Here is a 15693-nt window from a genome sequence, read left to right as displayed (position 1 = left end):
TATTTTCCGCCTGTCGCACGAGACCCGGCGAGATAGGTTAGGGTTTCGGCTGTTTTCGTCACACGAAACACTCGCGAACGCCACACGAACGCCATCGGTAGTGAGCAGGCTAGTGTTCGAAGCCGCCGTACTGTAAGTCGCCGCCTGTTTACCTTCCAAAGTGGCGGCCAATTGCGCTCCTGTTTGGCAGTCTGTCATCTGATTAGTTGGGGAGTTTTTCCCCTATTGTTGCTGCACGGCAGTGAGTATATGTGTGTGAGTTTTCCATTTACATTTTCCACCTTCTGGCCAAAACGGTTGGGTAGCTGTTGTGCGTCGCTCGTACTGCGCAGTTTTCCTTTCAGATCGTGTGTGAGTAAAGGAGCAACAGCAAGAGCGAGATGAAAGACAATCCCATAAAAAAGGGAAAACAAGTGTAAACAAACGAAGGACGCCAGCCCTCGAGAGTACGCCCGCACACCGGGGCGGGAGGTTTTCCGTGTGCGAAATGAAAGAAAAAACCCCGGCCACCCGTCTAATCCTTCTCTCCGGGGACGAAGGAGTGTCAGAGCGAAACGGCACACAACGGCACGCGACCCATCAGTTTCGGTGAAGGAATGTTGCCTTCACGGCTGTTTTTCGCACCGAAACAGTCCGTTCGGGGTAGGAAAATCATCATTTCTCCATCTACCCTGGAGGTGAAAATTGAGGGTGGATAAAGGTAGGTCCAGTTGGTTCCCACGCATAAAACCGCAAAAAAAAACAACCAACCAGCCAACGTTGTTTACCTTTGCGAGGGTTTACCCCCGAGCGTGGTGGTTGTGTCTTCGGTGGTGCGGTTGTCGTTTCGTGGTCATGATGGATGGATGTCGGCCGTGGAATTTAAGTGTAATTTTGCGAAACGGTTCGCTTCGGTTGGTTCGGTGACTTGGATGATTTTGCACGTACCAGCATCCGGTCTTGGGCAAAGTAATGTACATAGAGAAAAGGAAAATGCAATTTACAGAGCATTTGCCATGCAGGTGACTTATTGGACTGTTACATATTATAGGGAAGCAGCGGGATTGTAATACGAAAGACATTCTTTATGCATTTAAAATTCTCAAAATAGGCCCTGATTGCAAATTTTCATTATCCATGCAAATTCTTCTTTACCCAAAATTTTTCATTAAGTTCTATTTGCTAAATACTACAAAAAATGATTGTAATGTATTATAACTTCTTCCTGATCGTTCTTGTTAGAAAAACGAAAGTCTTGTAGCATTGGGATCATTTTGGGTCATACACCACACCAAAGGGACCTTTTTCCGAGACGTCCATGAATATCTAACAACATTTAAAAGTGACAATATTTATAACGGTTCTTCATAAGGAATGGCCTGGCCGTATTGCTGGTAAACGTTTTAATCCTTTATGATTATCACAAGACAGTCTGGTGCTACAGAGAGACATAAAAAAAGTTGGAAGAGTCACTCAATGTCCAGATAAACGCTGATGACACAGACCCCATTGATTTTATGCTCTGTTAGTAGCAATGAATCTACTGAGTCTGAGGAAACTTCATCTCTCAAGATACCTTTAGGACGACGGACGAAACTGGAGCTGAATAGCACATTAAAGCACTCATCATTTCTGGCTTTCTGTGACTAGATGTAAACTGTAGCACAGATGTTGTTTCTGCGTGGAAGGTGATCTGGTTGGGATTTACGCGTCGGTCCTATCGTGTCAAGACGGACAACGCTATCGCCTAGGCCATCAGGCAGCCCTCATTGCAAGAAGCGCTGCACTAGGGACAAGCTCCATGAACTGTACAAGGATCTCTAAATCTTGAAGCAAATTAGAGGTACCAGACTCTGTTGGACCTGTCATGCCATGAGAAGGTAAAAAAAAACTAAGCATCATTTTGGGGATCATCCACATGGACAAAGTTGCAGGTTTAAGCAGGTTCAACATGAGTTGATGTCGTCATCAAAACAGTGATGAGCTCGTGGTAAGTCACAAATACAAGCGATGTGAGAAATAAGCCAGTCGGACAGATAATTGCCACTCTAACTCTTAGTAACTAAGCGTCTAGCTAACTATCAGCACGATTAAATCTTCGAACCAGTTGTACCCGATGATCTGATCGCAATGGTCGATCACATCTTGCATCTGTGATAAGTTGTAGCATCTTTTCATATTTGAAACGTTGCTGTGAGTCTTGTTACTCTTAGCTTGAACAGTTTGAACCTTTTCTCTGTTTAAAAATGTTTCCTTCTCCGAAACAAAACATATTCCCAGCATTCTAAAGGCATTTGAATAAACTCCGATCGACTGCTGAATGTGTCCCTTGTGGCCTTCCAACCCAGCCACCATCCGTGCTACTTGCAAAACGGTAAATAAACCTTCTCAACAAGCAAATGTCTACTCGGCGCAATATTTCCCCTTTTACGACCTACCCACCCCAGTATGCATATATCACTCGAAATTACTTTTGCATACACTGGACCGCTTTTCTTACTCTGGCCCTAAACGCAAAACCCTCCAAAAGGTAATTTTGACTCGGAACCATCGCATCTGATCTTGCCACTCTGCTACCATATTCATCACTGAAAGTATCGTCCCAAAGTGCGATAAATCTACCGATAACTGCCGAGGCGCACGCCCTCCAGACACTCGCTTCTATTCTTATTTCTCAATGCGTAAAGAGGATACCCACTCGCAGAATACGCATCTCACATACGCTAAAGACACCTTTGGTGGTGGCTTCGGTTGCCTGGTGTACCTGTACTTCGGCCGGCATGCCGGAAATGATTATTGCAACTGTTTTACTGAGCTGTTTGTTACCGTCCGGTACGATTGTCAACATGTGGTTGAATAAATCTTGGTGTGCATTGTTTGTTTTTCCCCCCATTTTCCGGAATGTATCGTGACAGGCAAAAATGACTTTTACTACCTCCCACCCCACCCCTCCTTTTCGTTGGAGGTAATCCAGGGAGTCTGAGGGATCAGTGCCGAAAGAAGAAATAAACCAACCGTCAATCACGCACCTCTTGATATAGTGTCCCGTTTATGTACTCATTTCTTCCTCTTCGGAAAACGGCACACGATGTGCTCGACTGCTGAATTTCGGGCCGGAATATTCGCCTGCCCGCTTCCCGAAGTTCGGTCCTGTCGGTCGGCACGGCATGGGAGTAGTCGCGCCAGTACTCACGCTCCAGCTCCGAGTTGATTGGATGATTGATTTACGATACGGACTGCACTTGACATTCGAAGCTTTCACGGATCGGTACCCACACACTCTTTACTACTCTCCGGAGCACGCCCAACGGTGATGAGGATTTTCGCGAATCGAAGGTGAACGTCCTGTCAAGTGAGGCGTGACGCGCCGAGCGTGGAGTCTTCCATTTCGATGATGATCCCCCCGAGGAGTTGACCCCGCAGCAGCGGAAGGCTGCGAGATGCAGACACGGATCTCGGCCTGGCTGCAGACGGGCAGCAGGCGACCAGTGGGCCGACAGCCGTGGGCCGTGATAATTAATCAAAAACTCAACCTCAGTCACGTCGCTTCCGGTGGGATGAATGGTGTGCGCCCTTTATCATCCATCCGACAGACGTGGCGTGAAAAATCGCCCGACAGGCGGCAGGCCGTTGGATTAGTTCCGGTGGACGTTTGTCAACAAGTTGATGGGAGTTTTACACCAGCAACTAGCGGCCGTATCTTTCGCGTGATGAGTATCTTAGCTTTAAGCGTTGATGTTGAGAGAATCCTTTGAAGGATGGAGTTTTAAAGTCCAAGAATCATCCAAATTTCTGTAAATTGATTCAAATTATTCCTTTAAAAAATAAGTCTAAAGTTCCTAATGATCTCTGACGATCGTCAGAAAACCATTGATACAGACACAAATTGAAATGTCACGACACATGTTTGCCCCACTGAGCAACATTTACACATCAATATTTAAAAACTAAATCCTTCATCTTGTGCTCGTTTTTCGAAACCATTTTCCAACCCAATCTCTTACTGTCCCATAAACAATTGCTTCCTCAAATGTCACCGCTCATAATCCGTGACACCGCTAACGACGCAATAATTGAATCTAAACGCACAATCCATTGCCCTTTTTTTGCCATCGATTTGCCCTATCGCAAGGAAAAGGTCACCCATTCCAAAGCGACGTAGAAGCACCACACAAAAAGAGGGGCCAATTTTGCGAACCAAAACTCCTCATCCTCATCACACAACCGAACCGGCATCTGTGTCTCGGCAGCTGAAATCTACACCACCTTCCACCCCGGAACCAGTATCATCACCATCAGCATCCGCGTGCAGGCACTTTGGCTAAATGTTACAGCATTTATCATCCGTGCAAGTCAAGCAGCTTGGCACCGTGCCATAAGCCGCACAACGGAACATTATGCGGGTTGGGCAAATATTATCATTGCCAAATATGCTCTCCCGGCTTCCTGCGCCAGTCGTCCGGGCGCAAGGCACTCATCACGTCACCGACAGCATCCTTCAAGCCATCCTTCACCAGTTTTTGCTCCAAAATCAAACCCACTTCTCCAGCCGTGATGCTCGTGATTGTTTGTGGCTGTTTGTGTACGAGATAAAACTGTTTACCTTGCGAAGGAAGAAGGAAGCAACCGCACAAAGGAAAAGACAAATATCGCGTTCGCTAATTTCTACAACCGTGGAACCTAAGGGCGCTGGTTTGTGGGATGCGTATGCCGTTAAGCCGAAAAGTCGATAGCATAGAGTGGCGTGGCGATGAGGTGGTGATGCTTGACGAAAGCGTCAGATTATTTCGAGCCGGCAGCCGGCTATAGACTTAATTAATGGAAATATGATACGGTTGATACGTTCCGGGAGGATAATCTTGGTGGGAAATGGCATGATGGAAGCTATCACGGCGAGAAGTGGAATTGCTGGGAGTATTTATGCTTTCCTTTCTTCTATTGATTTATCAATTAGGATCAGCAATACGACCAGGCCGTCCTTTATGAAAAAAATATCTTCTTCTTGGTAAGGTTTTTATGAGAGGCACAAGAGGAGAGAAAGCAGGAAGTACATAAATGTCTTTATCATTAATATAATTTTTTGAAAAGTGGAAAAACAAAAAAAAAAGAAAAAAAGCCAAACGAAAAAGAAGACTAACTCAGCTAAATAAATGAAAGTTCTTCTTCTTCTTCCTTGGCACTACAACCTCGAGAGGTCTCGGCCTGCCATTTATGGCTTTCTGTGACTTGGTTTTCACCCATAGCAAAGTAGCCAGCCCTGTGTTCGGGGAGGCGGTCTGGGTGGGATTTGAACCCCGGTCCTGCCGTTTGAAGACCGGCGCCGTTATCGCTTCGGCCACCGGATCGCCCCATTTAAGTCAAGCAACATTAGATAATTTTTGAAAAAATTTGGAAATATAACGAAAAATTTAGATAAAAAGCATGATATCCACAGACCAATAGCATGATACGTACATTGAAAACTGGAAACAGGAAAGATATCAACATCAACTATAAACAGTAAAGTCTCAAACATGTATCTTCTCGCTTCCCTGTGCAAAGAAAAACATTTTGCTGTCCTAAATAAACCATCGATAAATGCAATTTTCTTTTTTGTTCTTGTTCCATCGTTCACAGCTAATTTAATTAGGCGCTGATTGACTGTACAGTATTGCATTTCGATCACGAAAACGATAACCGAGCACCAGCAAACATGCGACCTATCCCCTGGAGAATGAAACATCATCCCTACGAGAAGGCCAAGATTCCCTCATCATTATTATGTTATTCGAATACGTTGCCATCCCGCTAGAGAATTTCCGGTGTGCACAGCGAACAGAAAAAAAGGCCCGGAAATGGTGCGGGAAAAACTTCCCAAAGCCCTCGACAATAATATCGGCTGTCCGCTATCGGTAGATCAGCACTATCGTCACAGATTTCTCCTCACTTCACTCTTTGTAGTATGGATGTGTCAAGTGACTGGCCATGGCAAGCGAGTGAAATAGAAAAAAAGAGCCCGAGCCCAATGCTAAGGGATATCGGTAACCGAAACAGCGGTACGATACAAGTAATAATACAATAATAGAATAAAACCAATCAAAAATCAATTTGATAGTCCTTCAACCGATTCCTTCGTTATCCTTTACACGCTGTGCGTGCCGGAAGGCACCCGGCTCGAGTTCGGTAACCCGATTTTGCCGGGTTTCCGGTATCGATGTAAGGTTCCCCAAGGATTGACGGTTGCCTCGTGCATCGTATCCTTATCGCAAGATCAATTTCATCTTCTTCGGCTAGCGTGACCACTAAACCGTGTTGAAGGGTATCGCCTCACGATTGGCTTCGGGGCAAAAGTGGAAAGCTGCGTAAAGCCAAGGGAAACCCCACGATACCCAGCCGCATGAATCGGATGGTCGAGTAAACGGAAAAAGTGTCGGACGGCGCATGGATGGGAAAAATTAAATAATAAACATTAATCTCCTTGTGGAGTATGGAGCAAAATCGGATACCGCTGAAGGTTTGCCTTCCGAATGCGCTGTTACATTGTGCCGTCCTTGTCTGTTCTTTCGGCTCGGTCTATTCAGCGTTTAATCAGCGCCCGAGGTCAATCCGACAGGATAAAGCTAATTGTGAACGTCATCGCCCAGATTCCTTCGCATCGAAGTTTGAGGTAAGGAGATCAAGCTCTCTAGCGAGGATTGAGAGTAGAGTGGCTAGTTTCCAGCAAGGTCTAACTTAAATTACAGTAACATGTAGAAGAGCAATGCTTAAGCAAAAAATTTATATTTATTCCTAACTTTAAAGGGATGACCAAGGAAATAGCGGTGACAATCTTCACACGACAGGACCGGGGATCAAACCCCTTTCAGAACGTTTTTAAAGATTCTTTTTATACATGTCGGACAGCCGTATTGCTTCTGATAAAACTCCAATTTCAGATGATAAAAATTTCACCTAACTTTGTAAATTTTGTAAAGTTGTTTTAAGTAATAATTATTGAAACTGTAATATTTAGAAGCTTTATACTGCGAACTTACAATATTACATGATATACTTTTGGTTTATTTAATATGAGGATTATTCTTTACATAAAATGTTGTAAAAAAATAACAAAAAACTCGAAAAGAAACAGGAGTAAACTTGACACTTACGAAGGCTTCGAGTTATCATAAAAAATATAAAATTGTATATTATAACATAGAATATACTCAATGTATAATCAAAACTTATCATAAATCTTCGTAACTCATCTCAATACATTTGAACTTTTACTCAAAAGCAATAGTTATAGGTATGAATATTATTTCATTGCTCGTTACTCATAGTATAATAATACAAATATTAACTATCGAATAAATAATGCTCGAGAGAAGACTTTGAGATGATTGAGCTGGATAAGTGTATTATACATGAGCAAATGAACGTCACAATGAACTGTCAACCTATTGTCAACTATTGTCAAGCTAAAATCGCAGGAAATTGAAACCTTCCGGAGGCTAGAAGTAGAACAACTACTTAGAAGAAGTTGAAGCTTCATTTCCTCTAGGAAAAGAATTCCAGATATTTATTAACTGGGACTTCACGCTATTTTTTCACGTATTCCTGACAGTTTTATCATCGATCTTCTTTGAGAAAAATATCCATCAAATACTCTTCTTTAAAAAAAAAAACACTACATTGATCCATTAACGTTACCTAGATCGTTCATACAAACCAAATGAAAATAAATAACCCCTATTGCCACCCTTTCTCTTCCATCTGAAAGATAGAGCTATAGTCGCGCATAAAAAAACACACAACCAAATCGATTCCCCCTTCAATAGTCCTGTTGTGAATCATCATGCACTCCCCAGGATGCACCACAAACCTAGTGCCATACCGTTGGGTCGGGTATCCAAATCGCATGAACCATTTCCCGTACCGTAATCATTTGCACCATCTTCGAAGCGAAGCAATGAACGCAACCCAACGGAAAACTCACCGCCTCATGATTACACGACGCAGTGGGAATCCTTTGCCTTGTACGTTTGCTCTCGATCGGTGACACTAGCACCCGCAACAACATCGAAAGCAGAAGTAACAACAACCAAAAAGGATGGTCACCATTTACAGCTGTTATCAATTTGCTGTAATAAAATTTTATGCCAACAGCACCCCGTAGCCTGACGCTCAAACCTCATAAAAATGATACGACAAAATGATGTTTTATTTAACGAGACGTGGCGTCGAAGAGTGGAAGAGGTTGAAAACAGGAGGGAAAAGAAAACTCCACACACTAGTCTCAGGGCAATATCCAAATCGAGTATACGAGGGTCGAGTGAACGAACTGGCAGCCGAACAGGAACCCAGTTATTCCGTTCAATAAATATGTCCTTTTTTTGGAACCAAAAGAGGACAAACACTGACTCTGCATGGGGTATGTTTCCAAGGAAAATAAAGATGTAAATGCGATCAGAGTGCTGTGTGCAGATTATAATATTTTTCACGCTTTTCTGGTAAACATACGGAAAACATTCACAGAAAATATGTTTTGACTCAAGATTTGGAAAAACAGACGAGAAAAATGTCCTCAACATTTAACAATTCAACCTCAACATTTCTATTGCTAAATATTTCATATCTATGAAAATCAATAACTTAACAAATCTTTCCCACCATTTTTATCACTAACTCCTTTAAAACTTTTTTGCCCTACTTTTCCCTGTGCTACAATTTTTCCTGTACATCGACCCAAAAAAGGCCTCGAAAGTACACTTTGTGCAAATGTCCATCGCAATGGCCAATTTAACCAATCGAGTGAACTTGTTTCGGCTTACCCTTTTCTCCCACGAATAGCTGGAAAATCACCCCAAAGGAAATGGGAGAGAAAAAAAAAATGCCTGTACGCATAGTCGCAAAGGACGAAGGTGCTGGTAGAACATGCAAAACTTCTTTACACTCCATTACACCCTTCGGGTAAGCAATATGGCAGGCAAGGGTTCGACATGTTCGGTGCTGAAACGAAGTGTGAAAATGAAGTTTTTCTTCGTCGATGGAAAAACCCGTCGATTTGTTTGGCCCACCTCGGGGGGGTTAAAGGACCAGCGCAGACCCTTGCTAACGTTACTTCGAATCGCGCGGACGTGTGGTTGGCAGGGAAATGTAAATTGAGTGTAAATGTAAAACTTAAATCACAATACCACAAGAGAAAGGAAACAGTGGAAACTCGGTTGAGTGTGGAACGCTTGGCACGCACAAAAACTGATCCCAACGAAGGTGTTGATTGTCCATCCGGGAATGATTTGAAGAGAGGGTAAAAGATTTCAAAGTCTTTAGGGTTGAAGGGGTTGAAGATTCGTTTTTCTTTTGTAGGGAAATAAAATGCACAATGTTAATAAGTATAAGTTAAAGAAAACAAATTATTTAATAAAAACACATCAATTGAAAATAGAGTCAAAAAAGGTAAAAAATAAAATAAATTAACTAATTACAAGACAGTAATGAAAACACTTAACAAATTGAGTCAATTTGATATTAACTAACAGCTGATAAAAACCGAACACAGAAAATAAGTTGATAATTGAAGCAAATATTAAAAAAGTAAATAAAACAGTAAAAGAGAAACAACTATTCAATTAACTTTTTACACTTATAAGACACAAAATAAGAAAAAAATTAAACATTCTAAGAGATGAACAAATCAACATGAAACAAAGCTTACAGAATCTAAGAAAGGATGAAGTATGAAAATGTCATAAAATCTCGTAAAAAAAATATAACGAAAAAGATAGAATAAAAAAACGATTATCAACAATCAATAAACTTATATAACACATAAGAAAATAATGCAAGAAATTGATTGGGCTTATTACAATAACATGAATAAGAACAAAGTAAAATAAAATGAACCTAAATCGAAACAATCTTCTACAATATAGATGAAAGGGAATAATGAAATTTTGTACAAACGACAAAAAATACATCGAGAAGCATCACATAAAAGTAAACAAATAATTCTTAACATCAAGTTTCTTTAAAATCAACATGAAAGCCTCATTGTAGATTATTGTTTATCTAAAATTACTAAAGCAGCTCCTTCAATCCAACATTGCAGACAACCTTCGAGTGAAACAATCGTCTCCGGGCACGCACCTTAAATTCAAATCGTGGATCCTTCCACATTTCCCGAGCATTTTCACGGTCTACTGCATACGGTCCTCTCGCCGACTATCGATTTTGGACTCATCGATTGACCACGCAGGCTGGCTTTTCTCCATTTTTTCTTCTTTTTTTTCCTTGCGCCATGCCGAAGTCGATGAACTGAGCGCATAAGTCACTTCGCTTCATTTCACTTCCAATTCGATTTCTTCCTGACCCCCACGAGTCCAACAAATTACATTCCATGGAAAGTGGCTCTCCAGCTTGCTTGCTGCTTCCTTTTCTTCCCAAGTTTTGACCATTGCCCCAGCATCAGTGCCGTTCGGGTATGGCCATCGTGCGTAGCAGAGTCGAGAAAACCCGAGGTAACGATAACTACCCACGGTGGTCGATGAAATTTCCATTTCACTCCGATCGGTATCGGGATGTGGCAAGAGCAGTGATACGAGACGGTTGGAAATGTAAGTGTAACCATCAAGCAATCTTTCGCTTTCTTCCACGTTTGCGGCCTTATCAGACGACGATTCGGAAGCGCCATCATCACTGCCACCATCCAGAGACTCCCCAGCCCCGGGAAGCGAAATGATGTCACGTACTCAGAATGATTTTCGTATCATATGGAATCATAATAAGTATCCTCCCATGGTTCGGGCGTTCGCGTTCACAGTCCAAATGTCCCCACAAAATGAGACGCACGACTCCCACTCACAGCCTTAACACAGGAGAGGTTCCCGGTTGCTTCGAAACGTACACTACTGTTGAACTTTGAGTCCTACACTCTACAGTCGTCAGGAGTTTTTCTTTTTTTTTTGCTCGAATGAATTGTCCCTTTTTTCCTCGTCGTGCTTTTTTATCTTTAACACACTTTCTGGCGAAATAACCTAGCCGATGGGAAACTCAGCACACTTACAGAAGGTGGGAAAAATAAAGCGAAAGAAGGGGGGGGGGGGGTGTGAAAACTCCCTCCGCCATGCCATGGCGTAAAAGGATTCCCGAGCAGATCCAATGAAGCTGAAAGCTGAAGGAGAAAGTTAGGTGCAAAGTGAAGAATGGAATGCGAGCGTTCCACAGACTCACGGACGCTTGACGTTGCGAAAAACAGGAGGGAAAACTGGGGAAAGATTTTCCAAAGGGAATGGAATTGACTGCAGGCGTTGAGTATGCTGGTGACGATGCCGAATGCAATTTTGCTGTAAAGTGGTTGCAAAGGCTTTTCGTTAGGTGTGTGCGTGCGCTTCACAGTGGGCAAATAGGTGGTCAAAAATATTGTCATTGGGTAATAGTAAATTTAACAATTTTCTCAATTATTTAAAGAATTGTATTTATTTCATTTAAAATCGTTTTTGCCATTTCTGTAAAAAACTTTAAAGCATTACTCTGGCATAATAATTTCACATCCTTGGTATTTGATGTTACCAGTATTACCAGTATAAGCTTGGCAAAGTATTGTCATAATTGAATAAATATAAAATTATTTTCAAATTCACAAAATTACCAACAAGTCTCTATCTTTAACCTGCTTAATCACGATAATAATTTTAAAATTATTTGGAACAATAAAATAGCATTAAAAATAATTATATTCAGCGATGAATGGTAATATGGGAAAAATAAAAAAAACAAATGAAACTTTAAAAAAATTAAATTAAAAAAATTAGAACCCTTTATCTAAAGAACAGGTTTATCGCAGTTTGTTTTTTATTTTTGTAATAATGATTTGTTTGTTTTTTTTTGTAATAATGATTTATAATTATTGAAAATATTAAATACATAATAAGTAAATAAATAAATAAATAAAAAAATAAATTACAGTAAAAAGTCTGAAAAATATACCCTTTTAGGTAACTCAGTTGCTCAGATCTATTCATTTTTATGAGAAAAAATATTATTTAAAAACAATTGTGTCCATTCTCCACTCCACAGTGCACGATGCCATCTTTCCTTCGAACAAACCACACCGTCACACAATCTCTCTACCCCAACAACATCTCGCCTTCTTCCGAATATCACCAGGAACGAGACCCAATGCAAAAGCGTACCTCGACAGAGCATACAATGGCGATGAGCAGGAGGATGATGATATTGCTCTGCTACGTGATATTCTTATCGACTTCACCAAACACGGATCGGAACGGCTGTACACCAACGCGTTCGCCCGTACGGTACGGTACACCGGAATCGTACCAGCGCACCGGGACATATTCCAATATGGGCCAAAGTCGTTCTATTTCAATTAGTTATAATATATATTTGTCCCGGTGTCGTGCTACGCCGGATCGTCTGACTTCGGATGAACGAGATCATGAATGTGGAATGTGCCGTGCAGATTTACACAACCCCAAAACGTGACCTGTGGCGATGACGCTAGAGGTAACTGAACCTACGCGAGAATATGTGGCCAGTTAAGCATATGCTTTTGCTAAATCGATTGCTATAAAAATGGAGCTTGTTAAACTGCTATTATTTTTGAAGCATTTCAAGCACATGAATTTGAACATTTTGATCGTGTACTTTAAGGAACTGTCAGCGAAATTTCAAAACAAAACCCTAATAGCTAGTTCAAGAACTTCAATTCTGATCGATGCATTCATCGCCTATCGCTTTAAGATTCATCCGTATTCAAATTGGTTCTCCTGGCCGCATATGTTCACGGCGGGTCAACCGACCCATGTTTAACAAGTAATCGAATCTGTATTAAGCCTTATTGTACAAACATCACTTCTGATCGCTAACCCACTCACCCAAAACCTCACTCACCTACCACCCAAATCGATAAAGGGCCTGCTGCCGTTCGGGGCTGCTGGCCGCCCAACATTGAAATTCGATTAAACTCCCACAGCGCTAAGCAAATTGCGTTCGAAAGTGACACCTCGACCCGTTAGCTAAACACCTCAATTAACCCATCGACCCGAGATCGTCCTCGGAGATCATGTCACACTCTGCAAGACCCACTCATCCTCTCCCCGGAGAGAAACTCTTCCCTCACTCAATCAAGCTTCCAGACCATGCAGTTTAAGGGTTTACGCGTGTGTGTGGGCCATTTTTTTGTCCAGTCCCCTTTCAGGACCTTTGTCCGAGCGACTGTCTGGGCATAAATTATTCAGCCTCTCTGCAGCCGAATAGCGGTACTGGGACTCGGGGTTTGCCAGTGTTGACTGCTCATGGGGGGCTTGCATATCCCACCACGGAACACGCTTTGCCGTCCCATCGTTATCAATTAATAATCAATTTGCTGCATAAATAATCGTCGGTAAGCAGTGGCGCAGGTGTGTGGACCATGTTTACACGCTGCGTTGTGACAGTCTCGAGTGACACGGTTGCCGAGAAGATTGGTTGGAAGGGATTTTAGACGAGAGAGAGAGAGAAAAAATGAATCACTGGTAGTGAAAAATGCTCGTCTTCAATCTTCGATCTTCAATTGGAAAATAATTGCACTTTTGAGGGCTTTGTTGAACAATTTCTAACGAAATTATTTGTGATTTACCTATTCTATGGGCATATGTGCAGGATGTAGATTAATAATTTCATAAATTAAAAAACTGTATTTAGCTGAGGTTTTCTAACAGTCAGTTTAACCTTTCCTAGGAACGATTAGATCAGACTATAAGGCCCCTTTATATCGTCAAATCTACAAGACTCTGTCTCATAAAAGTGGGCTCATGTTAAGGTGCTAGCATTATGGACATCCCTATTCCCTATTCCCTATTCCACCATGGACTTTCAAGAATCTTGACCCACTGTTGCAGGAGAGTGAGTGTTCCCAAATATAGTATTTTTTCTGATAACTCGTGAAAGCTAACTCATTCGTAATTCTCACTTAATCTCTTCAGTGGAATCTCACTGTGACAGCTCAGTACTGAAACTAACTCTAAACAAAATGACAACAACTTTACGCAGAAACATGACATCTTTTCGGCATTATGAATGAATCGGTCCCATGCAGAATTTAAAAGTAAACCGGAAGATTTGCTTTTTAATTACCGTCATACTACGAAAATGAAATTTTCTTCCTCTTCTTCTTATTCCTTGGCACTACAATCTCAATTGGTCTCGGTCTGCCATTTCTGGCTTCCTGTGGCTTGACTTTATCCATTGCTAGATCGTCATTAAGGGAAGATGGTATAGATGGGATTTGATCCACGATGACGCCTTTTGAAGATCGAAGCCGCTATAGTCCAGGCCATTGGACCACTTCAACTTTTTCTACCTAACCGTATTAGTTCGTCTCTCATATTCGCAGTTTATTATCCTAATTTAATCAAATAAAGTCTTATAAATTGTGCCTACGGTTTAAATGAAAAACGGCTCAAGCTCGTCAAACTGAAGAGGTCTTGGTCGGTAGTTTCTCGCTCCCTTTGTTCTTCACATTCATCTGAATAGACAACACTGATCCATAATGTTATCGTTAATAATTTGAAAAGACTAATCTCACAAATCTAAAAACCGCAATAACAAACATAAATAGTGGCTCACAAGACTTCCAACATTATAATCCTGACATCAAAAAGCAGTAAGAAAAAACCTAAAATTCAAGATCTTATAAAACAGCTTCAAAAACGGCTACAATTCTGACAAACATTCTCCTGCCCGAAATAAATCGATCAGCAACATCCCCAGCCAGTGTGCCCACGCTTTCCCACTTTTCGCCCATTCCAATCGTATGTGAAATGTGACCCGTTCTACGCCATTTCACTCCCTTTCCGGTCTGGTACACACGCTCCATGCGAACAATTTATCAATATCACATACAGCCCGATAACGATCTACTATTCTTATATTCGATGTGTGTATGTGAGTGTATGGAAAAAAACAATCGCCCTACTGTGCGACCTTTCTCCAACAAACACTCCCGTGGGCATTATGTATCGCGCAAACCAGAAACAACACAACGCTGAAAAGCAACCATAATGAGCCTTTTTGGTGTTTTAGATGTTTTCCTAAGTTTTTCTCCCTCCCCAGTTGGCGAGGACGACGACGCTAAAGGTTACGGTGAAGTTTCGATCTGATGCGGGATAGAACTCTCAGCCACACACACACACACGCTCACAAATCGATCAACTCGGTTACACCGCGACGAACATGAACTGGGCACTGCAAACTTCACACCCTCCCGAGCGAAAGTAATTTAAGTTTTATAAATTTCCTGTCAAGTTCGGGCGTTCGGATTTCTCCATTGTTCAGCTGGCTAATACTGTCCACCGGGCTTGCTTGCTTTCCCTTCCGCTGAGCTGCCCCTTGAAGACGGGCCGAAGCAAATCTTATCCCAACGCGCTAGGAACAAGGAACGCCAAAGAAACAGGGAAGGAAAAACCATGACTCACCTGAAATAAATTACACCCATCAGTACAGGGTGCCACAAAACAACAGACTCTCGTGGAACAAAACAACGCTCAAGGTTTGGTGGCGGCCCAGGGTTGCATAAAGTTGGCCGAAGAAGTTCGCGCCGGAAACTGCACCTGATGCAGCGGATGTCTACGAACGGTGGTGAAGATGAGAGACCTGTTTACAATTTACCTTGGTCGCCTCGGTAGCGAGCTCAAGTTGCTCAAGTGTCTTATGCATCGCTTAGCGATTAGGGTTCGGAAGGGTTTTTCTGGGGCA

The 15693-nt window shown here is 42.0% G+C and overlaps 1 long non-coding RNA gene across 1 annotated transcript; it reads left to right on the top strand.

Moving 5' to 3' along the window:
• Positions 1–215: 215 nt before the first annotated feature.
• Positions 216–9413, top strand: LOC118511301. The gene is made up of 2 exons (XR_004906137.1): positions 216–700; positions 5596–9413. It is a non-coding gene; the product is annotated as an uncharacterized LOC118511301 (long non-coding RNA).
• Positions 9414–15693: the final 6280 nt, after the last annotated feature.

This window comes from Anopheles stephensi, chromosome 3, assembly GCF_013141755.1.
Source record: "Anopheles stephensi strain Indian chromosome 3, UCI_ANSTEP_V1.0, whole genome shotgun sequence".
NCBI lineage: Eukaryota > Metazoa > Arthropoda > Insecta > Diptera > Culicidae > Anopheles > Anopheles stephensi.
Note: the sequence above shows the minus strand (reverse complement) of the source record. Positions and strands in the feature narration are given on the sequence as shown.